We start from the raw sequence: 25,775 nt of genomic DNA on the forward strand, positions 1-25,775 counted from the left end.
ACCCCCTGGTTGCTCCTCTCCTCTCCTATCCCCACCCCCTGCCATGTCTTCACTGTTGTGTCCCCCCTACCCTTCATCTCTATGCCCTTCATCTCCTTTCCCAAAGTGGCTTCCATCAACTCCCCCTCCCAGATGATGCCCTCTCTCCCTCCATTTATTCCTCCTATCAACTCTGATCCTCACCCCCCTCCTTTCCTCTGTCCTTTTCCTGGGCTCCGTCTACCCCCTTTCCATCTTCTTTTTTCCCCACCTACCCTCTCTCTGCCCCCCTTCTCTCCCCCGAGTCCATTTGCATTTTCCTCCTCTGCCTTTTCCCATTCCCTCTCGTGTCTGTCCTGCACCTTCACCCCCCCCCCCCCATTATGAGTCCTCTACCTACTTCGGTTCCCACCCCCTTTCGTTTTTCCTCTCCTCCCTCCTTATTCTCCCCCTCATCTGTCCTGGTCCCCCCCCCCATCTGCCCTTGGCTATGGTGTGTCATCTTTGTGCCGACATTTTAGTGCAGTGTTTACAGTGAGTGTTCAGTGCTGTGTGTCTTTTCCGAAGCGTTGCGAACGGACATCATGCTGGCGCTGGGTGTGATTTTTATATCTCTTGCGAACAGAAACCAGACTGTCGCCATGTTTATTAATTGTCTGTCTGCTATGTTACCTGTCTGCTTCCTGTGTATTTTATTAGCATTGCCAACCCTTTGTTTTATGTTTTAGCTTTCCACAATTTTCCGCCGTTTTACAATTTAAGTCACCGTTTTATCACCTGCTTTTATTGTTTCTTACCTTCTTCTTACGTTTTAAAAAATCTGTATGCTGCAGGGCAGCGTACTAAGCTGCTGTCAGCCCGCCTCCTTATGGGAGAATCGAAATTCAATAAAGGAAAAAAAACGGAGGTTCGGTGTGGGTTGTAATTATCGTATGGCAGCGAAAATTGGAAATTTAGCTTCAAATTTGGCCACCAGTAACAAATCTGATGCTGTACACTGTTTGTACGACTATATGACATTACGATGTCTTCAGCAAGCCATGACTATCGATAAGAGAGACTGTGCGCTGTTAGTGAAACTATTTTATGTGAATGGCAGCTATTAGAGTGCTGCACTGAGTGAATATCGCCGACTGATTTAAAAGGTTCAAGTAGCTCTGAGCGATATGGGACTTAACATCTGAGGTCATCAGCCGCCTGGAACTTAGAACTACTTAAACCTTACTAACCTAAGGACATCACACACATCTATGCCCGAGGCAGGATTCGAACCTGCGACAGTAGCGATCACGCGGTTCCAGACTGAAGCGCCGAGAACCACTCGGCCACACCGGCCGGCCCCAGTATACAGGAACACGTTGCTCAGATTCAACCGGAGCTGCTGTGAACAACTGTCGATCGGGTCAGTTTACGGACGCAGCATGTCACTGATGTCTCCAGTGCTCTTTTGAACAAATTGTGTAAGTTACCGTTAGCAATAAAATCAATATTATGTCTGTCTTACTTGTCTGACCTTCTCCGCCCATGTTTCGTTCCTAATCCATTACATATGGAAATATTCCTATACGTCTTTATTGCGTTCACAGCACCGGAATTGCACCTGGCGGTCAACATTGGAATAATGTTTTTTACAGCGAAATCGGTTCTGCACTGACGCATTACAATATCTACCAAGTTGCGGAGCCATGCCATAATTACAGCCCACAGTGGACCTCTGTGAATAGTTCCTCTTTAATTCCAACCACCCAGTATCAATTGTAGTACTCAAAAAATTGAGGTGGATCAGTGTAATTCTGAGTTCTCGTTTACTTGCAAATTTCGTTCTTTTGTTTTCCAGCTTCACCGTATTTCAGCCAATATGGCATGTAGTTACAAGGTACACGATTAGATATTTAATTTTATGTTTCGCCTCGCAATACTCATTTTTGTAGCATTTACATTTTCTTCTTTTAGTAACTCCCCATTGCAGCAATGGTCATTACGAGAACCGTACGTATACACAGCTAAATGGTTTATAAGTTGAAACAACAATCAGCCATAGGCACGGTCTTAAAACGTTTCTTTTAAGTCATGCCATTAGCTGTTTTGCATTACCTCCAAATCGGTTTTAAGATGGCTATTAATGGTTTTCTCTCTTTCCTACTGGGGCCTCGATCTATAGTCGTTATTTTGCTTTGCGCATCAAGGTAAACAAAAAGGTATTTCGTTCAAAATTCGGTAAACTTACGAAATAATTCAATTTCGCGGAAATCTACAGGAAATGGCCATAAGGTTAATCTATACATACAGAGTGAGTCACGTAAGACGTAACATAACTGTTATTTCGTGAACAGTTACACATATCGATACGCGGTTTTCGGCAAATGTTAGATCGTCGGGGGCCACATATTTTTTTTTGTTTCATCAATGTATTTAGCGCTGGTATCGACGGAGATATTGAAGCAAGTACGTTTTTTAAAATGCAACCGTATATTTTTTGTAACCGCATTAGATAGCTCTTCAGAAGACAATTACCGTGATATAGCGTTCATTAACGTTGAAGTTGGAACCAGGGGTGCAAAAATTCAAGAAATATTACAGAATTTGAGAGCACGATGGCCGGAAGCGGCATTTGCGGTGCAAACAATGTCAAGCAGGCCTCTCGGACCCGGCTGTGTAGTTGTATACAGCAAGGTAGGCGTGCGCTACGAGAATAAAGCTTTATTTCCCCTTGAACCAACTTACGACCTAGATGCAGGTTTACCTATGGATATTGTGTATGGAAATACGACATAGGCTACAGTCTAGCTTATCAAAAAGAGCTTAGAAAAGCTATTTCACATCTGTGTATCCTTCCAGATTTAGGCGAGCTGAAACAAAGAAAGCAACTTCTTTCTTCAAAAATAAAGAGGTCTTATAAGCTGCAAAAAGCAACTACTGCATTAAATATATAAATGTTAAAAGGAAGATTTTACTTCTTTTTTCCTGTACCTGGCTGTGAGTTCCGTAGAGGTAAAATATATGCTGTTGGACAACTCTCTCTACCTACACTGCTCTGAATTATAACATATGGGATACAGTCGTTGAACTAAACATTTTATTATAAATACTTTGGTGACTACCCGTGCGCCGCAAAACAAATATTCTTCTTAACGAAACGTCGTTTCATGTTGAACGTAAGTGCATAATGACAGTATTACCACCTACATGCGATACACCCTGTCGACTTATTTGACGTTGCAATGGAATTTTGTATGCACGTAAACAAAATAAACAATTATCTAACAATGATTTGGTAAGAGCCCAAATCGCAAAAATAAATTTTGTCTTTCAAAAACTTAACTTTGTCCTTTATTTAAGCACGTGTTCAAACTGTGGACCACGCACTGAGATGCACATTTGCAGTCGCCTTTAGAAAGAACGATGAACAGATGGAATTACAGAGAATGATATGGTAGAGAATGCACTGGCGATTCGACGACACATTTCGTCTGGTGTAGTTGAGACTTCATCATAGACTACATATCTGAGTGCTCTCCAAAGAAAGGTATCGAGAGGAGTCACATTGGGGCCTTTCCCAAGCCATTTGACAACACAATTTCGTCCTATCCAATGCCCAGGAAAGTTCTCATTCAGCATTCGCGTTGCAACACAGACCGAGTGAGCAGGACAACCGTAGTGTTGCAGCCACATACACTGTTGAATATCCAGTGGTGCCTCTTCGAGAAGAACTGGCAGAACGTTCATAAGAGAGTCTGCGTGCGAATGACCATACAGAACGCCTGAGGTGTAGGTCCCACAGCGTAATTTCCTATGATGCCGCACCATAGGTTTACGCTCCACTGCTGTTGATGTCGCACCGGACGACGTTAGTGTGTATTTTCGGCTGCATATAGTGCATGTTATGCAAATTTACTTTAGCGTGATTAGTAAATGTTGCTGCTAAAGAGGATACGTTGGAAAACCGAAGAGTCGGCTCTCATTTGCTAAAGGGCAAACCGACAAAATTCTGTACGACGTTTGAAATCAAGGTCGCCGAATGGCTGATGCAGTGACAGATGTCACGGATGGAAACTCTATCGATGCAAGATGGGAATGACACTCTCTGGCTAATTCCACAGTCCTTGGTAATATGACTCGTACCACTGTGCGGATTCATTAGCGTTGTAACCAGAACAGCTTCTTCGTTTTCTGTGTCAGTTGCAGTCTTCTTTCATATCTTTTTAAAGTTCAAGCAACTTGTCCGCGCTAGCGTTTTAATAATTCGAGCAACTGCCTGGCGCGTCGGACATTGGTGATCCGGCGCTGTTTTCATCGTATTTATTTTACATTCACCATATTAAAGTTGTCTATCCAACTTCTTCTCATTCGAGTTCATGTTGTCACGCAACGAATGTTGAGGCAGAAATGACGGCGCACAGGAGTGCAGACGAGTAAACATTCAGAAGAGCTGGCATTCTGACACAGCGTACCACGAGCACTCTGCTTGGCGGTGTTTGCACAGCTAAACCCGGTTCCGGCCACCATGCTCTCAAATTCTATGATGTTTCTTGATTTTTTACGACAGGTTTCGAGTCACCATTAACAAACTCTGTATTACAGTAATTGTCTTCTCAAGAGCTGCTGAATCTAGTTATAAAAAGTATGCGGATCCACTTTAAAAAAATACTTGTTTCATAATTTCCGTTGATAACAGCGGTAAAAATATTAACCAAACAGGAGTGCCCGCGACGCTCTAGCATTTGCCGAAAAAAGCGTTTCGGTAAATATAACCGTTCACGAACTAAAAAGGGTGGTACGTCTTACGTGACTCACGCTGTACATAAAATGCAATGTCCTGACTGACTGAGTGACCTACTGCCCAGGACAGGAACATAAATCTGGGAGAAAGTGTCGATTTTATACTGTAGGCATCGTTCAAGAAGGGATTTTTCGAAATTACAACACTGAGTGGGTGAAATAAGGAAGGAAAGGTCTTTTGAAAAATGACGCTATTAAGGCAATTTTGAAACTAAACCTACGAAAACTGGTATCTGGTTTCTTGATCAGAAGTAAGGAAATAGGTTTTCATAATTTTTTGAAATTTAACCTCTATGGGGGTGAAATAGTAAGTGATTTCTGATTTTTAAATAAATCATTTTTAAAGAACCTCTAACGTATTTTGAAAGCTCCATTTTAAAAAATTGGTATTTGACGTCTCAGCTACAAACAAGAGAATTCGTGTTTCAGTGTTACTGGAAATTCAATCCCTGAAGGGGAAAAATAGGGGATGAAGTGTTTTACGAAAATATTTCATTTGGAAAACATTTTTAAAGCAAATCTACGAAAATTTGAATTTGGCTTCTCGGATAGAAACAAAAAGTAGGAGTTTCTCTGTTTATGGAAATTCAACTCTTATGGGTGTGAAATAGTGGATGGAAGCTTTTATGGAAATATTCAATTGTCCGAGAATTTTTGAAGCAAAATTTATGAAAATTAATATTTGGCTTCCCTGTTAGAAATTTAAAAAAATACGCATTTCATTGTTTTAGGAAATTCAACTTCTAAGGAGGTGAAATAGGGAGTGAAATATTTCACGACAGTACATCATTGTGAAAGGTTTTCTAAAGCTAAATCTTTGATAATTGAAGTTGAGCTTCTCGGTTAGAAAGGAAAAAAAATACGTGTTTTACTGTTTCTGGTAATCCAACCGCTAATGCGGTGACAGAGGGTAATACTGATTCGCTGACTCATCATCGCCCAGTTCAAATTGCTAAAGACGTAATCTTGAAATCTGGAATGGGGTGGATCTTATACTGTAGGCATCGGAGTTCCACTCCTAAGAGGGCTCAATGGAGGATGAAATGCTTTTTGACAATATGTCGCTATTGACGCCGAAGCTGGAACAACGAAAACTGGTATCTAGATTCTCAGTCAGAAATAAAAAATTTTTGTGTTTCAACATTTTTGAAAATTGCAACATTAAGGAGGTAATAGATTGGTGAAAGTTTTTCGGAAAATAAATTATTATTTAAAAAACACCAAAATGTTTTTAAAGCTACATCTATGAAAACTGGTGTTTGACTTCTCGGTTAGGAATTTAAAAACATGAGTTTCAGTGCGTTTGGAAAGCCAGCACCCTAAGGAAATGAAACAGAGGATGAGAAGTAGTGAAAACATTTTCAAAGCTAAATTCGTATTTGGCTTCTGTATTAGAAATAAAAAAATACGTGTTGCAATATTTTTGGAAATTCAACCCCCAAGGTGTTGGAATAGGAGATGAAAGTTATTAAGGAAGTATTTTGTTACATTAAAAGTATCTTAAAGATAAATTGTTATTTCACTTTTGTGTTTGATACAAAGAAATTTGTGTTCTAGAAATTAAAAGGCAAGAGTGACGAAAATCTCTGGCTCCAGCAACAGAATCGCCTGTTAGTCAGAAGTACATTCGGAAAAAACCATGACGCTGTGCCTTTAATCAGCGTGAAAAGTTTAGACGATGTTGCAATTTGTGAATTAAAAGAAAGCTATTTGATAGACGCTAAGACAAATTGGCTTTGGGTTAACTGCATAGAAAAAGAAAAGACTTTTTAATACATTAATTTTCCAGTAGACCTAATATATATAGAAAATTATATTTATTGTAATTATTACGCAGACGTGAGCGAAGCTGCGGGGGCTAGGTTAGTATGAATAAAATGTGGAGGCAACTCTAATTTTGAACGAAAACTTTTTTGTTAGCCTTGGTGTACAAACCCAATGACGACTTCAGTGAGGATCTAGCAGGAAAGAAAGGACCTCTGTTAATGACATTTGTAAGACATCCGAAACCGATTTAAACAAACTTCTTAGAACCGGAGTTGTGGCTTGCTGCTGTTTCAAAATACAAAGCTTTTGACGACGTTCGGGCAGTTTATGCCCTAGGTAGCATCTGTCCACTATAGATACGAAGAAGATTGCGCGGAATCTTAACTGAAAAAAAGTTAAGGTCCCACCGAGATTTGAACTCGGATCGCTGGATTCAGAGTCCAGAGTGCTAACCATTACACCATGGGACCTGTTGCCGTCATATTGTTCCCTTAGTGAATTCATCGTAATGTACCCTCTATTTATGCTAGAAAATGTCACTGTGCCTCGCGCAAAGTGTCGCACAGTGCCGCACAGATGTGGCTAAAAGACTTGACAGGTGGGGGCGGGTAAGCTACGCCCACAGCCGCCCGCACAGACAGCGAGAGCGGCGCACAGCTCTATGCAACAGCGTGCTGCATTTGGGAAAGCACCGGGTAAGATCATTACTTGTCTTACTCTCGTAGCTGTCGTAATGGTCAATCAACCAGCTACCCCATTTCAAAATTTCATCCATAGGTGCATACCGACGAGGAGAACACGGCAAATGGCATAATGCGATTTCGCAGAAACTCCACTCAGTGAAAGTAGTATCAGAATAAGGGAACATGTTTCTCAGCTTATCCGTAGATACTCGACCGTTTCTGGTAAAACCATAGTCACGGCTTTCGAAGTAATTTAGAAACATTTTATCGCATGATAATCTGGGTCGAACTCGTAGCAACGTGGCTAGTGTCACGGCATCTCACATTTGCGCCCCGTTTTCGAAAACCCAATTACTACTTTTATCTATTTAATTTTTTCGTTTATCTTAACACAATCGTAGAAGGTTGGCACACGAATATTTCTTATCCAGTTAAGGGGTAGATGTGCGTTGCATTAATTGTAATACAACTAGGTTTCACAAGTGTCACACATTTATTATATATTATGCGTGTATATCGATTTTCTGGGACTACAACCTTTCTAATTTCTCATATTGCTATGCTGTATTCTTACATCAATTCTTATATTAACTTTATATTCTTATGTTTATTCTTCAGTAACATTTAGTGCATTTCCTTGGACGATACCGATCGTAGAAACATTAGATACATAAAAATTCCTTGATCTAGAGTTCATAAACCTAACACGTATGCGTATTTACACATAGGACCCTTATTTGGGGTATATGTGGCATAGTGGCAAGGTGGATGCCAGAATACGGTTATCCAGCGTGGTACCGGTACTCTTAAACTGCTCATGGGTGCTACTAATGAAGCTAATGCAGCCGCTGATGGAATGCACTACACATTTTTCTTTTATAGTTATCATCTGGATCTGAAGGCTAATAAAACAGTCATGTCTGTCCGCGAAAGCTGTTGAAAAGCTGTAAGGCTTACACAACACATCGCATCGACAGTTGACAGAAACCAAAAATTAATAGAAATGAGTTCTCCCATATAACTTCAACTGAAAAGCTAGGCTCCTAGGGATTGGAGGTTGTATCACCATAACAGTACACAAGAATCTTAAATCAGCTGCTATGACAACTGAGTGTGTATACGAAATACCCGAGGCGAGAACAGTTATGAGGAACAGGATAGAAGTCAGCCACCACACTCATCTGCAGAAGTAATAGAAATTAAGAGGAATTCCGAATTCACAATTACTTACGTTCCCAAGTTACTATGAAATAGATGGCGCAGATCTTAACTATACAACAATACATTGAGAGAATATCCATTCAATAAGTGAAAACGGATGGTATATCTATATTTTGTACCCAGATTCTCAAGGAAATATGGCAAGGATATTCTCCCCTGATTACAAACATGCATAAGGCAGAAAATATGAGACATATCTTTTATCTTGAAGTGCAAGTAACATATTCAAGTTTTTGTACGCATACTCAATTACTAAATTTCAGCGTTTGCTCCTTTCGTTGTCCGAAGGATATCCAGCCGATATTCCGATTCCACTCATGTGTTGGACAACAATTCGTGAAGGATGCACGTTATGACGTCAGTAATTTTGTGCTGTAGTGCTGCAATGTCGTTCACTGGTATTTGGGTAACCTGGTCGTTAACGTAACACCGAAGGAAGAAATCGAACGATGTTACGTCCGCGGATCGCCGAGGCCAGTTAATGAGAACACCATGCCCGATCCATTTTACCGGAAAGATTGTATCCAAATAAAACAAAGAAACAGTAAGTATATATGTACCCAAGAACGTGATTACGCCACATGAAATTCAAGGTAAGATCTACTTGCATGGGTGCTATATTTTATGCTTTATGAATGTTTGTAACCAGGAAAAGACTTCTGTGACACCCTGTGTATTGCATATATTTACGAAAATAGAACATGGAATAGTTCAAATCGTGGAACATATTTTTATAAAAGTTAGTACCAAATTCATCAGTAACATATAATTTTATAAACACTGAGATCCATTAGGTTGTAATTAGGTTATTGTGGCCACGCATTATGACAGAGAAAGCGGTTTACAAAACTTATTGGTTGAACTAAAAAAACTCGTCGAAGGGGTAGGAGTTGACGTCTAATGTTTCCCTCAGGCTATTCTTACTTTGTAATTTATTAATAGTCACATTTTTTATTGCTGATGGTAACAAATTATTAAATGCGCGTTTTCTTGAACAAAAGACGTATACCTGGGATAAAATAAGTAACTTACAATTTTTATGTGATGATGATGAAGCCCCATACTCCTTGACAGAGCGTAGGGGACGATGTGGGAGACCCGCACTGCTGTACTAGGCATGGTTCTAGCGGAGGTGGATTGCCATTATCTTCCTCCGACCGTAATGGGCATGAATGATGATGGTGACGGCGACACAACAACGCCCAGTCATCTCGAGGCAGGTGAAAATCCCTGACCCCGCCGGGAATAGAACCCTGGACCCGGTGCTATTAATTATTTATCGACTGTGTGAACTTAGCATTTCATTGGACAAGGAGCTATATTATTTATGACAAATTTCATTCAGGAATAGATGTATTGAGAAACAGTAGTTAGGATTCCCAGTTCCTTGGAGACACCTCAATAAGAAGTTCTTGAATTCACACCTAAATAATTCTTATTAGACACTTTTGTGCTAGGTATTTTTTTGGCTTGTCTTAATGAGTTACACACCCCCCCCCCCCCCCCCTCACGAAAAAAATCATCCTATGTCGCGCTATGGAATGAAAGTAAGGGAGATATGCTACCATTTTTGGTTTTGTACTGCCGACGTCTAACATATTTAGTCACTTTAGTACTAGTTTTGCCATATAGTCCTCCCAACTAAATGTATTACCATGTTATAATCCCATGAATTTATTACACTCGAACTCATGTAGTTTCTTGTCATTGTATTTCATGCATACGCTAGGTGGAGATTTCTCAAAAGTTCTAAAATGCATGTACTGTGTCATTTCGAAGTTTAAAATGTGTAATTTGCTAGAAAGTATTTACTAATGTCCCTGAAAATTTCTTTAACAGCGCTTTCTAACACTAGCCTTTATTTGCTACTTATCAGACTGTTCGTATCATGTGCAAACAAAATCAAATTTAGCACATAGTAATATTTCACAAGGACAGTCATAAAGGTTCTCCAAATGCTAGGGTGGGAATGAAAGATTAAAAAAATCTGCTAGAGAAGTCACGTTTGAGCCATTTGTCATCGTCTATTATGACATTCTAAAATTCTAGTAGATCAGAATATACAATGAACACGTAATAAATGAACTAATCAATTAAGTTCATTATGGCTGTATGTGTAATAGCTTTCTCAATATCGGAACCGTTGAGAACTAAACTGTGACTGTCCCATTATATTAACTGTAGTCATATGACCAAGTGGGAGTTCATCCCCTGAACAAATATCTGTACTGTGAATCGTAACAGAAAAATGCATAGAAATAAACTGTCCACTGCATGTAAAACTCGATAGATTTTGAAAAAGCTTTTGACAGTATACATTGAAAATCGTTGTGGAATATTATAATCCTATATGGAACTTCTGCTCATCTCATTCCTGTCCTTCTGACTCATATCTGGAATCGAGTTGTTCCATAAGTATAAAAGATTGGAACACCTCTTTCCTTAACATTATGACAGGCCTCAGACACGAATGAATTTTGTCACCATTTCATTTCATATTAATAACAAATTCAATAATGAGTAAAGCTATGGGCAGATCCAACATGGGCATACGATGGAACGAATAACGTAGGTTTACGGGTATTTTGCTAAAGACATTGCTCTCCTAGCAGAGTCACAAAATTTACAATTAATGACTACCAAGATGGAAGGAATCATGTGCTCTGTAGCGCTAAAAGTAAATGGAAACTAAACTAAACTAAACTAAAGACAGTCCGTACAGGCCTTCGAAGGCCCAACGGTACCGACCGGCCACCGTGTCATCCTCAACCCACAAGCATCACTGGATGTGGATACGGAGGAGCATGTGGTCAGCACACTGCTCTCCTGTCCGTATGTCAGTTTCCAAGACCGGAGCCGCTACTTTTCTATCAAGTTGCTCCTCAGGTTGCCTCACAAAAGCTGAGTGCAGCCCGCTTGCCAACAACAGTCGGCAGCCCGACAGCGCTTGACGGGAACCGGTGTTACCACTGCGGCAAGGCCGTTGGCAAAAATTAATGGTGATGGCAGCTTTTGGACCCGGGCACAAATCCCCCGCAGAGTCCCGATCCCTCTCCATGCAGTTACTATATTTTTGGCCGTCGATTTGCTTCGGAGGTAGGGGTGCTCGACTGGGTACAATATAGGTTCCGTAGTCACTTGCATAAGTTTTTATATGAAAGCATTGACTGTCTAGTCTCACAGTGGGGTAAATATATTAACTGTTTTGGTGGTTACTTTTGAAATAATAAACAGTTTATTTACCTTCCTTCCCTCTGTCTCGTTTTCGTTTGTCCCTTATTCCACTGGTCCCACGGAAGCCTAGGTGACCCTCCTCCATAGCACGATAATGGTGCGATATATGATTCAGCCGTTCTACTGATGACGACAGTCGTGCTGGTGTACCAAAAAGCGTGATTCATCCGTCCATCGTCTCTAATGGTCTCATCAGGGGGACGTTTTCCCTAATCTTGCTTCTTCCTGTTCATCCAACGAGGTGCCACGTTTCCATTGACCCGTCGTCTTACATCGCCGAACCCGTATCCATTGCAGTCGTAACTGACGATGTCGTTGGGTCAGCCTAGGGAAACGCCTAGTTTGGAATCCCATGTTCAACAATTTGTGCTAAACTGTGTGCTCCGGAATGGATGAACTGTCTATATACATAATTAAGTTTGTACGAGCCCTCGGTGGGAAAGCTCTACTCGCACCTGGCCAATTTTATTCCTTTTATCTGTTTTTCTACTAAATAGGCTATCATTTGAGATCCTACCAGAACTCTGTTCTTTTCAGGCATATCTTAGTGTACTGAGATTAGGGCAGAGAGGTATCCGACTGGGAATGTTGTGGGAGAATTGCCAGTTCCGGCATTTGAATTGTAGCCACTGTAAACCTCCAAAAAACTGTAGGGAGCTCCTAGATATTAGATCTGTTTTTCGTTTATAGAATTTCGGAAGCCCAGTGTGTTTATGATAACGTTCATGCGTGTATCAATTTCAATCAGTTGCTCGTCGTGCGATTTTATGTAAATATTGAGGGATTGTCTGCCGACATTTAAACCTGAATTCGACCCCAGGGGCCCATCGCCGTCTACATTCTGTGAAAGACACAACCCAAAACGTACCTCATCTCTGACGACTGACGTGGAAAGACGGGATCTTAATCGTTTCTTGAAGCCTCTACTTGAATCCGGAGGGTAGCTTGAATTGAATACATCATCTCTAACTAGTAGGTTCTCAGACATCGTTATTTCGATTGTCCTACACTATTACTACGAAATTTGGAGGACGCATCACTTTACACGTCTAATCGAGGTTTTTTTATGATTAACTTCGTCCAGTGTTCGGGGGCAGTTACCTGGCTTTCATTTTTGATCGGAATATGCACCCTGCCACGCATAATGTGCGGGCAGTATTATGCTGCGGGGGACATTCATCTGGGCTTCCATGGCGCCTATAGTAATAGTCTAATCGCAAGCACGACACTGTGGCAGCTGTGAACAATGTAAACATTATTGCGACTGATGCTCTTGACAAGTCTCCTTGATTGTTCTCAGAGGTGTCGCATACGCTCAGGAATCAGTAAACACCCTGCTTCCGTAAATCTACACAGTCGTTAACTTCTGAAATGATTTATCCTGTCATATTTCCATACGCTCTTGGTTCTTCGTCTCAATCTCTGCCTCTACCACAGCACAGTTGTCAACAGACGATCAACAAAAACGGAATCGAGAACACAGGTTTTGGCCGGCCTGGGTGGCCGAGCGGTTCTACGCGCTACGGTGTGGAACCGCGCGACAGCTACGGTCGCAGGTTCGAATCCTGCCTCGGGCATGGATGTGTGTGATGTCCTTAGGTTAGTTAGGTTTAAGTAGGTCTAAGTCCCAGGGGACTAATGACCTCAGAAGTTAAGTCCCATAGTGCTCAGAGCCATTTGAACCATTAGAGAACACAGGTTTTCCTCTTAGAAGACAACTTTCATGAATCACGCCGGGAAAACGTTGGACATCGAAATCAAATCGTCCGAAGCGCGACTGGAGCCCTGACTTTCTAGAGTACAATTGTGAGATCATACTCAATACTTTTTATAAAAATATGAATCATGTTGCATGACTTGTGCTATTCATTCACTTTTCCGGTGAGATCAACATTCTGCTCTACTGACAATGACACAGGTAGTCCCTTGTGCTGTAACGCCTTCTTGGAGGAACTCACGGCAACTGAAACCAGTGGTACGGGAGGCGCTGCGACTTGCAGAATCGAGGACAGCTCCCAGAGTCAGTGCCCCGCCGCGCGATGTCGTGCGTCATCAGCTGCGGCTAACGGTCGCTCTGACGTTGCTGGAGTGTTCCAGCGAATCCGTCCGGAATGCAGCTAGTGGCCTTGGTTAGTTACCAGCAACCTCACGCAGGGCAGGTGAGCCACGAAAGAATTTGCTGATTACCTTCGTTCGGATACCGTTGCATCCAGTGACCTGGTAAGGTTCTAGCTTTATTTCAGAAACGTCTTTAAAATTTTTATCAGCTATATTGGGCACAGGAGGGTATAAATTTGGAATCATTATATAGTTAGTCGCTATATATATATATATATATATATGTTTTGTTTGTTTAATGTCTAGCAGTCCACTTGTGTAAGTTCACGCGACATACAGATTTTCGTGTGAGGCACGTTGTCTCTACCGCTATGAAGACGGTAATTTCAGGCAAAGTATACCACCCCTGCCCCCCCCCCCCTCCTGTAGTTGCTGTCAGATTGCGGGAAATCGTTTGTTTCAGGGGTCTACTGATATCAATGTATGCTTGTCTTCAAAATTATTGCCACATGTCAATCGAGATATCAGTTATTTATTTATTCGCATACTACACATGATATTTTTTTGTTGGTCCGAAAACAAACGCCGGATCGGGGCGTGGAATGCCAGATCCCTTAATCAGTCACGTAGTTAGCAAATTTAAAAAGGGAAACGGATAGGTTAAAGTTAGATATAGTGGGAATTAGTGAAGTTCGGTGGCAGGAGGAACAGGACTACTAGTCAGGTGATTACAGGGTTATAAATAAAAAATCAAACAGCGGTAACGCAGGAGTACATTTAATAATCAGTAAAACATTGGGAACGCCGATAAGCTACTATGAACAGCATACTGAACGCAGTATTGTGGCCAAGATAGACCCACCACAGTAGTACAAGTTTATGTGCCAGCTAGCTCCGCAGGTGAGGAGGAGGCTGAGAAAATGTAGTATGATATAAAAGAAATAATTCAGATAGTTAACGGAGCCGAAAATGTAATAGTCATGGGGGACTGAAATTCGATAGTAGGAAAAGGTAGAAAAAGAAAAGTAGTAGGTGAATATGGACTGGGGGAAAAGAATGGAAGAGGAACCACCTGGCTGAACTTTGCACAGAGTCTAATTTAACCATAGCTAATAAGTAGTTTAAAACTCATGAGAGAAGGTTTTATACGTGGAAGAGACCTGGAAACACCGGAAGGATTCATAACGATAATATAATGGTTAGAAAGAGATTTCGGAATCAGATTTTAAATTGTAAGACATTTCCAGGGGCTGGCCACAATTTACTATTTATTAACTGCAGATTAAAACAGAAGAAACAGCAAAAATGCAGTAATTTAAGGAGATGGGATCTAGATAAGATCCAGAGGTTGTAGATTGTTTCAGAGGGACCATTATGGAACGATTGACAAGAACAGAGGAAAGGAATACAGCAGAAAAAGAATGGGTAGTTTAGAGAGTTGAAATAGTGGAGGCAGCATAGGTACAAGTAGGTAAAAAAACATGGGCCGGTAGAAATCCTTGGGTAGTAAAATACCTAATGAATTTAATCGATCAAAGGAGAGAATATAAAAGTGCAATAAATGAAGCAGGCGAAAGGAAATACAAACGTCTAAAAAATGAGGTCGACAGGAAGTGCAAAGTGGCTAAACAGGAATGTCTAAAGGACAAATGGAAGGATGTAGAAGCACATATCACTAGGAGTAAGTCGGATACTGCCTACAGGAAATTAAAGAGACCTTCGGAGATAAGAGAACCACCTGTATGAATATCAAGAGCTCAGAGGGAAAACCAATCTAAGCAAAGATGGGACAGCAGAAAGGTGAAGGAGTATATAGAAGGTCTGTACAATGAGATATACTTGAGGGCAGTATTATGGAAATGGAAGGGGACATAGACGATAATAAGAAGGGAGATCTTACACTGTGTGAAGAATTTGATAAAGCACTGAAAGACTTAAGTCGAAACAGTGTCCCGGAAGTAGACAACATTCCGTCAGAGCTACTGAGAGCTTTGGGAGAGTCAGCCATGACAAAACTCTTCCATCAGGTGAGTAAGATGTATGAGACAGGCGAAACACCCTCAGACTTCAAGAATAATGTAATAATTCCAATTCCAAAATAAGCAGGTGCTGACAGGTGTGAAAATTACCGAACTATCAGTTTAATAGGTCACGGCTGCTAAATACTAACACGAATACTTCACAGAAGAATGGAAAAAAACTGGTAGAAGCGGACCTAGGGGAAGATCAGTTTAGGCTCCTGAGAAATGTAGGAACACACAAGGCAATACTGGCCCTACGAGATTTCATAAAATATCGGTTAGAGAAAGCTTTTGACAATGATATACTCGCCAACACAATACAAGTTATGTCTTGGAACAGTGCCATCGATAACGAGCGAGGTGACACATCGTTGAGGCAATGGATCAAGGGGAACATGTTCAAAATCCTCGCCTGGTCACACAGATATGGAGTTCCCCGTTTTCCTTAAATTGATTAAGTAAATACTGAAACGATGGCGTTGATAATGCTACGACAGGTTTCCTATCCTTATCCTCGGCAAATCTGAATTTCTGCTCTGCTTCTGATAACCCTATTGTTGATGAAGCCTTACATGTAATCCTACCGAATAATCTAACTGGCCAATCATGGGATATTTCATGTTATTCAAGAGAAAATACGGTATGTACAGAGAAGTTTGTAGCGTTGTGTGTGGAACAATTAAACAAACTTCCGCAAAGTTTGTAGTGGTACGTGTGAAACAACGAAACAAACTTCAGAAAAACGGCCAAGGAAGTAATACAATGAATTATTGTCGATGTGACTCTACCAGCACATAGACCGAGAGTTACCTGATGAATAAGCTGTATTTAGTAAAGAAACAGGGACCAGAAACGGCATCCAATGCATTTGGGAGAAGGCAAGAGAATTCCAGAATGCTGTTTATCTTTGTGTTACTGATTATGTTAAAGCCTTTAACTATATCGACCACAATAATTATGGAAAGCACTAATTAACGTGGGCGTACCAGATCATATCATTTACCTTATACTGAATTTATAGTTCGACCAAGAAGCCTCAAAGACAACCCTATGTAGAGCAACTAAATGGTTCGAGATTCATCGAGCAATATGGTGAGGTTGTAATCTTATCAATTCAATCTGTATATAGAGAACATTATGAGAATGCCGAGATACATGAAAAATAAACGAGAATTAAAATAGCTTTAATACATATAATTAATAATCTTAGACATGCAGACGGCACCATTCTGGTGGAGGGAAGTGGAGTTAAAGAACCTGTTACCGAAAGTGAAGAAAAAATTGCAGCACCTAGACTAATGTGGAATGTTAAGGAAACGAAAATTATTAAAGCTACAGCTACGATTTCAAAGCATGTAGTAGGAGAAACAATGTAGGTAGTTTCTATGCACAACTATTTTGGCTCCAGAGTTCTGCTGATGGTGAATGCAGGCACGAAACAAGAGAAGCTTGTTACTTTGTAGCAAGTGAGTGTGCAGCCGTAAGAATGATTCGAGGAGTAGAGAAATTAACAACAAAGATTTATATGGTAAGCGTTATGGTCTTTCTAGTCGTGATACATGGATGTGAGATCTGGACCGTAAGAAAAACTGCACGTCGTAGTATGGACACCTCTGAATTGTGTTATTGGAGGAAGATTCTTTGAATTTCATGCTAAGAGAACGAATGGATTGGTATTACGGTAAATAAAACTAGATAGCCTGTCCTGAGATATGATACGGAAATAAGAAGGGACTTACTTCGGACATGCTCTGAGAAGACATGATTCCCTGGAAATGAACTTAAAGCTGGGGAAGGACGAAGGCGCTTGGAGAACAGGGCGGCGAAGGATGAGATGGACTGAGGGTAGCACAGGACTGAGGCATGATAAACAGTAAAGTCTTCGAGACACAGTGCAGGACAGAAGAAATTGGCGTGCTTCAGTTCACTGGGTCGCCGAGAGTCAGAACCGACTAAACGACTAGAGAGAGACTGGAGAGAGAGACAGAGAGAGAGACACAAGGCTGTAAAACGGTGTACAGGTACTGGTACTGGAATTCAGATCACAAAAGTGTAATTCTTCAGGTTCGTTTTAGACATAGAAGATCAACAGAGAATCGTGAATATACGTCACTTTAACATCTGAATAACAGAAAAAAAAAATGATATAGCCTGTTATAAAATATATCCAAACAAAATCATCCTAAAGTTAATCCTCATTTCCTACTTTTACGGTGTCTTGGTTGCTTCAAATAGAATTACTCTGTTCACAGCTAAACCCAACGTCACAAGCCTTAGTATATATTCCCAAGAGCACCTCCGAATCAAGTGATGACGCGAGGCAGAAAATGAAAGCTGCTTGCTTTACAGCTCATTCAGTTCGCGGCTCTCTCATCAGACCGAAATCAGAGGCTGTGCTTTTTGTTCGATGCGTCTGCTTTGACGGCCATCTGCCGCTGTACGACTCGGAGGCCCGGCTTCGATCCCCACCGCTTGTTTTCAGGGTGTGGGGCGGCCGCTCACACGTGACTCACTCACCAGAGAGCAGAGCAGCCGTTCCCAAGTATCGCGTTTCCGCAGCCGCTGTAATTGTACAGCCCTCGAGCTCTCGCGGATTTGCACAGTGATTGAAAATTAGGCGGCCTGTCGGGCGATCGTGCAGAGCCACAAAGCGCCGCCGGCCGTGGCGCCTGCCTGTCTAATTACGACGCCACTCGCGCGGCAGACAGCGGCGACAGTAGTAAGCGAGCCCCAAACGGTGGCAGCCCTGGCCGCAATCAAACCGAGCGTTTGGAGTCCTCGGTGCATCACTCTTACTGTACTGTTAGGGCTTGTCCGCAATATCCCCCCATTTTGCCGTCCATTCTAGTTTCGCTTTTCGGTTTGATTATCCGTGTTTGTTAAAACATGTTTGAGTTCCTGAAGCGTAACGAAATCGATTCTCTACCTTTGGAGAGGAATTAGTGCAGTCAGTACCTCTGTTGTCTGCTAACTTTGCTTGCAGCTTTCCACATTCCTCGACGCTTCGTTTACAGCACCTGTTGTTAAACAAGTGCCTACTGCGATTTACAAGGTAATGAGTCACAAAGCCCATAAAAGTTCGACTACAATTAATGTGGAACTGGAGTTGAAAGCGCCGTGTAATAACAATATCCAGTAACACTGTTTGTTTTATTCTGGAGCCGAGAGCTGAGTATAAATTAACGTACTGCTACTGAATATTTAGTTTGTAATACAAAAGTGTCTGATTACTGTTAATGACAAAGTAAGTACACTACTGGCCATTAAAATTCCTACATCAAGAAGAAATGCAGATGATAAATGAGTATTCATTGGACAAATATGTCATACTAGAACTGACATGTGATTACATTTTCACGCAATTTGAGTGTATAGATCCTGAGAAATCAGTACCCAGAACAACCACCTCTGGTCGTAATAACGGCCTTGATACACGTGGGCATTGAGTCAAACAGAGCTTGGATGGCGTGTACAGGTACAGCTGCCCATGCAGCTTCAACATGATACCACAGTTCATCAACAGTAGTGACTGGCGTATTGTGACGAGCCAGTTGCTCGGCCACCATTGAACAGACGTTTTTAGTTGGTGAGAGATCTGGAGAATATGCTGGCCGGGGCAGCTGTCGAACGTTTTCTGTTTCCAGAAAGGCCCGTAAAGGACCTGCAACATGGGGTCGTGCATTATCCTGCTGAAATGTAGGGTTTCGCAGAGATCGAATGAACGGTAGAGCCACGGGTCGTAACACATCTGAAATATATATAACGTCCACTGTTCAAATTGCCGTCAATGCGAACAAGAGGTGACAGAGACGTGTAACCAACGGCACCCCATACCGCCTGGTGATACATCAGTATCGCGATGACGAACACACGCTTCCAATGTGCGTTCACCGCGATGTCGTCAAACACGGATGCGACCATCATGATGCTGTAAACAGAACCTGGATTCATTCGAAAAAATGAGGTTTTGCCATTTGTGCACCCAGGTTCGTTGTTGAGTTCACCATAGCAGGAGCTCCTGTCTGTGATGCAGCGTCAAGGGTAACCGCAGCCATGGTCTCCGAGCTGATAGTCCATGCTGCTGCAAACGTCGTCTAACTGTTCGTGGAGATGGATATTGTCTTGCAAACGTCCCCATCTGTTGGCTCAGTGATCGAGACGTGGCTGCACGATTCGTTACAGCCTTGCGGATAAGATGTCTGTCATCTCGACTGCTAGTGATACGAGGCCGTTAGTATCCAGCACGGCGTTCCGTATTACCCTACTGAATCCACCGATTCCATATTCTGCTAACAGTCATTGGATCTCTACCAACGCGAGCAGCAATGTCGCGATACGGTAAACCGTAAGCGCGATAGGCTACAATCCGACCTTTATCAAAGTCGGAAACGTGATGGTACGCATTTCTCCTCCTTACACGACGCATCACAACAACGTTTCACCAGGCAACGCCGGTCAACTGCTGTTTGTGTATGAGAAATCGGTTAGAAACTGTCCTCATGTCAGCACGTTGTAGGTGTCGTCACGGGCGCCAGCCTTGTATGAATACTCTGAAAAGCAAATCAATTGCATATCACAGCATCTACTTTCTGTCGGTTAAATTTCGCGTCTGTAGCACGTCATCTTCGTGGTGTAGCAATTTTAATGGCCAGTAGTGTTATTTAACGCTTAGTTGCGCAACTGCTATATTTTATCACTATCCTGCTATCCAGTATTAATAAGAGAACCTGCGACATGCAATGTCTACTTACTTTTATTTTATTTCTTTTCAAGTTGCTTTGTAACTACCACGCTCTGTCATCTTATTACCATACAGAGGCCGTAGTGCTCCACACAGACCTCTTAGCCAGCACCCAAGGTCCCGACAGCCCCCATCACACGCTGCAGGCACGCAGCACCACATGGAGCTGGGCCTGTGTGGAGGTTTTGCCTGTTCTTTGGTGTCATATATTTATTTGCTTATACAAATTACATATTTTAATTTGAATGCATGAATTCGGAAGTAGGTAATTAAAAATTTATAGCATATTTCAAGAGGAAAACAAGAAGAAGACAGGGAAGAATGCATATGTCCCTTCCCGACACCGCTTGGGAAAAGGGGGACTTGGTATTGAACTTAAAAATCCAACGACCCCATGTGGTGCCCCCCCCCCCCCCCCCCCTGTTAGTATTATCTGCATAAACATTACTTCTCAAGAAAACTCGATTTGTTCAGTCGATGCGCATCTAATCTAATATACGCACATCAAAAACGTCTTGCGTCACCTCAGTTCCCAGAACTCTTGAAGTAGACGTTCACTGTGGATGTTGTATCACAGACATAGTCCCTTTAACTGTTCAGAGATGTCACTAAACCCACCCGAAGTTGTAAACAACCACGTATGAGCAGCGCCTATTAGACGAAGGGGGTCGGACACACGATCAGTTCCAGTCAGTCCACTAGGCAGGAGGTAGACGGCTCGTGTTGTCTGTAGTTGAGCCATGCCTAGACGGTCAATACCGGGTTCGATACCGTCCGCATAGTTACTTTGTGCCAGTAAGGGCTCTCAACAATGGAAGTGTCCAGGCGTCTCGGAGTGAACCAAAGTGATGTTGTTCGGACATGGAGGAGACACAGAGAGACAGGAACTGTCGATGGGAAGCCTCGCTCGGGCCGCCCAAGGGCTGCTACTGCAGTGGATGACCGCTACCTATGGATTATGGCTCCGAGGAAGCCTGACAATGAACTCACCATGTTAAATGATGCTTTTTGTGCAGCCACAGGACGTTGTGTTAGGACTCAAACTGTGCGCAATAGGCTGCATAATGAGCAACTTCACTCCCAACGTCCATGGCGAGATCAACCTTTGCAACAACGACACTATGCAGCGCGGTTCAGATGGGCCCAACAACATGCTTAATGGACCGCTCAGGATTGGCATCACGTTCACTTCACCGATGACTGTCGCATATGCCTTCAACTAGACTATCGTCGGAGACGTGTTTGGAGGTAACCCGATCAGGCTGAACGGCTTACACGCTGTCCAGCGAGTGCAGCAATGTGGAGATTCCCTGCTGTTTGGGGGTGGCGTTATATGGGGGTCGACGTACGCCGCTGGTAGTCATGGAAGACGCCGTAACGGTTGTACGATACGTGAATGCCATCCTCCGACCGTTAGTGCAACCACATCGGCAGTATATTGGCATTCGCCTTCATGACGACAATTCGCGCCCCCATCCTGCATTTCTTGTGAATAAATTCCTTCACGATAACGACATTGCTCGACTAGAGTGGTCAGCATGTTCTCCAGACGTGAACCCTATCGAACATGCCTGTGATAGATTGAAAAGGGCTGTTTATGGACGACGTGACCCACCAACCACTATGAGGAATCTATGCCGAACTGCCATTGAGGAATGGGTCAATCTCGACCAACAGTGCCTTGATGAACTTTTGGATAGTATTCCACGACGAATACAGGCATGTTTCAATGCAATAGGACGTGCTACTGGCTATTAGATGTACCGAAGTATACAGCAATCTGGACCACCAACTCTGAAGGTCTCGCTGTATGGTGGTACAACATGCAATGTGTGGTTTTCATGAGCAATAAAAAGGGTGGAAATGATGTTTATGTTAATCTATATTCCACTTTTCTGTACAGGTTCGTAACTGTCGGAACTGAGGTGACGCAAAACTTTTTTTTTATGTGTGTATGTTAGTGTTGTTTGTTAGTGTACTATGTGAGTTAATATTTATTAGGTTACAAAACAACAACTACTTCTAGGTTAGTAAGAAAACAGATTATGTGTGACTTCGGAACAATATCCTGCCACAGTGTAATGTAATCAAGTTGTATGCAGACCTTATATGTCAGTAGAAATAAATAGTAAGCTTCAACTAACCTAATCATATTACATTTGTATTATTATATTTACAGTGATGTGTACAGTCTATTCTAATTACTCCTACTTTTAATTAAATTCATGCATAACGAAATATAAATTGCGATCTTTGACTAATGCTCATGATACGAGGGCAGTTCAATAAGTAACGCAACACATTTTTTTTCTGAAACAGGGGTTGTTTTTTTCAGCATTGAAACACACCAGGCTATTCCCCAATCTTTTAGCTACACAACACTATTTTTCAACATAATCTCCATTCAATGTTACGGCCTTACGCCACCTTGAAATGAGGGCCTGTATGCCTGCACGGTACCATTCCACTGGTCGATGTCGGAGCCAACGTCGTACTGCATCAATAACTTCTTCATCATCCGCGTAGTGCCTCCCATGGATTGCGTCCTTCATTGGGCCAAACATATGGAAATCCGACGGTGCGAGATCGGGGCTGTAGGGTGCATGAGGAAGAACAGTCCACTGAAGTTTTGTGAGCTCCTCTCGGGTGCAAAGACCTGTGTGAGGTCTTGCGTTGTCATGAAGAAGGAGAAGTTTGTTCAGATTTTTGTGCCTACGAACACGCTGAAGTCGTTTCTTCAATTTCTGAAGAGTAGCACAATACACTTCAGAGTTGATCGTTTGACCATGGGGAAGGACATCGAACAGAATATCCCCATCAGCGTCCCAGAAGACTGTAACCATGACTTTACCGGCTGAGGGTATGGCTTTAAACTTTTTCTTGGTAGGGGAGTGGGTGTGGCGCCACTCCATTGATTGCCGTTTTGTTTCAGGTTCGAAGTGATGAACCCATGTTTCATCGCCTGTAACAATCTTTGACAAGAAATTGTCACCCTCAGCCACATGACGAGCAAGCAATTCCGCACAGATGTTTCTCCTTTGCTCTTTATGGTGTTCGGTTAGACAACGAGGGACCCAGCGGGAACAAACCTTTGAATATCCCAACTGGTGAACAATTGTGACAGCACTACCAACAGAGATGTCAAGTTGAGCACTGAGTTGTTTGATGGTGATCCGTCGATCATCTCGAACGAGTGTGTTCGCACGCTCCGCCATTGCCGGAGTCACAGCTGTGCACGGCCGGCCCGCACGCGGGAGATCAGACAGTCTTGCTTGACCTTGCGGCGATGATGACACACGCTTTGCCCAACGACTCACCGTGCTTTTGTCCACTGCCAGATCACCGTAGACATTCTGCAAGCGCCTATGAATATCTGAGATGCCCTGGTTTTCCGCCAAAAGAAACTCGATCACTGCCTGTTGTTTGCAACGCACATCCGTTACAGACGCCATTTTAACAGCTCCGTACAGCGCTGCCACCTGTCGGAAGTCAATGAAACTATACGAGACGAAGCGGGAATGTTTGAAAATATTCCACAAGAAATTTCCAGTTTTTTCAACCAAAATTGGCCGAGAAAAAAAATGTGTTGCATTACTTATTGAACTGCCCTCGTACTTGTTGTGCATGTTTGATGTGTTTTGTGGTGTGTGTGTGTGTGTTTTTTTTGTCTATGTTGTTACTGTCACTCGTTTCATCTTCAGTGCTGAAGCTACTCTAACTAAAGTCGTGTTCAGAAAAAAACAGAACACCTTGAACAACTCGATATAGGACGTTCATATTCACAGGACGTGTAGATTAGTATGTTCTGCGGAAATGATTAGCATTCAGTCGCCTCGGTTCAGCATATTTCCTGTGGCCTAGTAGGCACAAGGTCCCCCACGGGCAATGACAATTTGTTCCATGTGTGATGGCATAAACGCGAATAAGCCGTGAATGGGCGTCATGTGGTATAGTCATTCATGCTGCATTCACCTGGTTCTAATCTTCATCTGTGCTTGTTGGCATTGTGTCACAGCACTGTATCCATCGTTTCACCATATCACATACATTTTCGATTGGCGACAACTCTTGTGATCTGGCAGGCCAAGGCAAAAGGGTGACACCCAAGAAGGCACATGTTTGTGCATCAACGTATTATAGTGCGTTATCTTGCTGAAAAATGACATCTGGGGTGTTGTGCAGAAAGGGTTGGGCTACAGGTCGCAGAATGTCATTGGCGTAGGTCACACTGGTCACAATGCCCTGGACACGCACCGTCTGTGATTTGTGGTTGTATCCAATAGCACCCTACACCAAAAGGCCTTGAGTTGGCACTGTATGTCTTGCTCGAATGTAGTCACTGTGATGTGACTCCCCCTGTCTGCGGCCAACAAAAGTGTGGCCATCATTTTCAGACAACCTGAACCTGGATTCATCCGAAAACACTATCCGATGCCATTCCTGTCCTCAGTGGCGTTGTCCCATACTCCATTGCCGCCTAGCCTGATTCTGCAAATTTGTCAAAGGCGGAGAAGTGGATTACCTGCACGCAACCCATGTCGTAATAAGCGGTGACGGATTGTCACTCAAGATGTCCGAAGCGTTACACTCTTCCTCTGTTGCGCCAGAGCCGAGGTGGACAGAGATCTGTCATGGAATGCCATTCTGAAGAGGTCTCGATCTTCTCGGTGGTTGTCTGGATGGTGCAAGATGACCCATCTCGCTGTGTTCAAGGGCCTTCTATGATCCATTCTGGGCACAGCCGTCGGACTTCGTCCCACACAGGCAGCAATATCTCGGATAGATGCATCACATTCTCTCATGACAATACTGCGCCCTGTTTCAAACTCGCTGATTTGACGGTACGGTTCGCGAATACGTCTACGAGGCATACTGCACATCTGCTCAAGTGACACTGACCCATTACTTTCAGTTTGTATCGACAACGAGAGCAGCAGGCATATTTTACTGGTAGGTGGTGTTGCACCGCGATATCGATGTTGGCCGCGATGGGTGGCCGCGCGATCTCGCCACGTCACGGATTGGGCGGCCCCTTCCGCCGGAGGTTCGATTCCTCCTTCGGACATAAGTTAGTTTAAGTTAGATCGAGTAGTGTGTAAGTCTAGGGACCGATGACCTTAGCAGTTTGGTCTCTTCGGAATTCACACACATTTGAACATTTTGATGTCAGTGTTGACCTTGAGCCCGCAGGCCGACAAGTTTCAAATGCTGATCTTTCTGCAGAACATACTAATGTAAATGCCCTGTGAATATGAACGTCCTGTCTCTAGTCTTTCAAGGTATTCTGTTCTT

General features: G+C 42.7%; 1 non-coding gene across 1 annotated transcript; it reads right to left on the reverse strand.

The window, feature by feature from the left end:
* Positions 1–6,923: 6,923 nt before the first annotated feature.
* Trnaq-cug (transfer RNA glutamine (anticodon CUG)) lies at positions 6,924–6,995 on the reverse strand. The gene has a single exon. It is a non-coding gene; the product is annotated as a tRNA-Gln (tRNA).
* Positions 6,996–25,775: the final 18,780 nt, after the last annotated feature.

This window comes from Schistocerca serialis, chromosome 2 (assembly GCF_023864345.2).
Source record: "Schistocerca serialis cubense isolate TAMUIC-IGC-003099 chromosome 2, iqSchSeri2.2, whole genome shotgun sequence".
Classification (NCBI taxonomy): Eukaryota; Metazoa; Arthropoda; class Insecta; order Orthoptera; family Acrididae; genus Schistocerca; species Schistocerca serialis.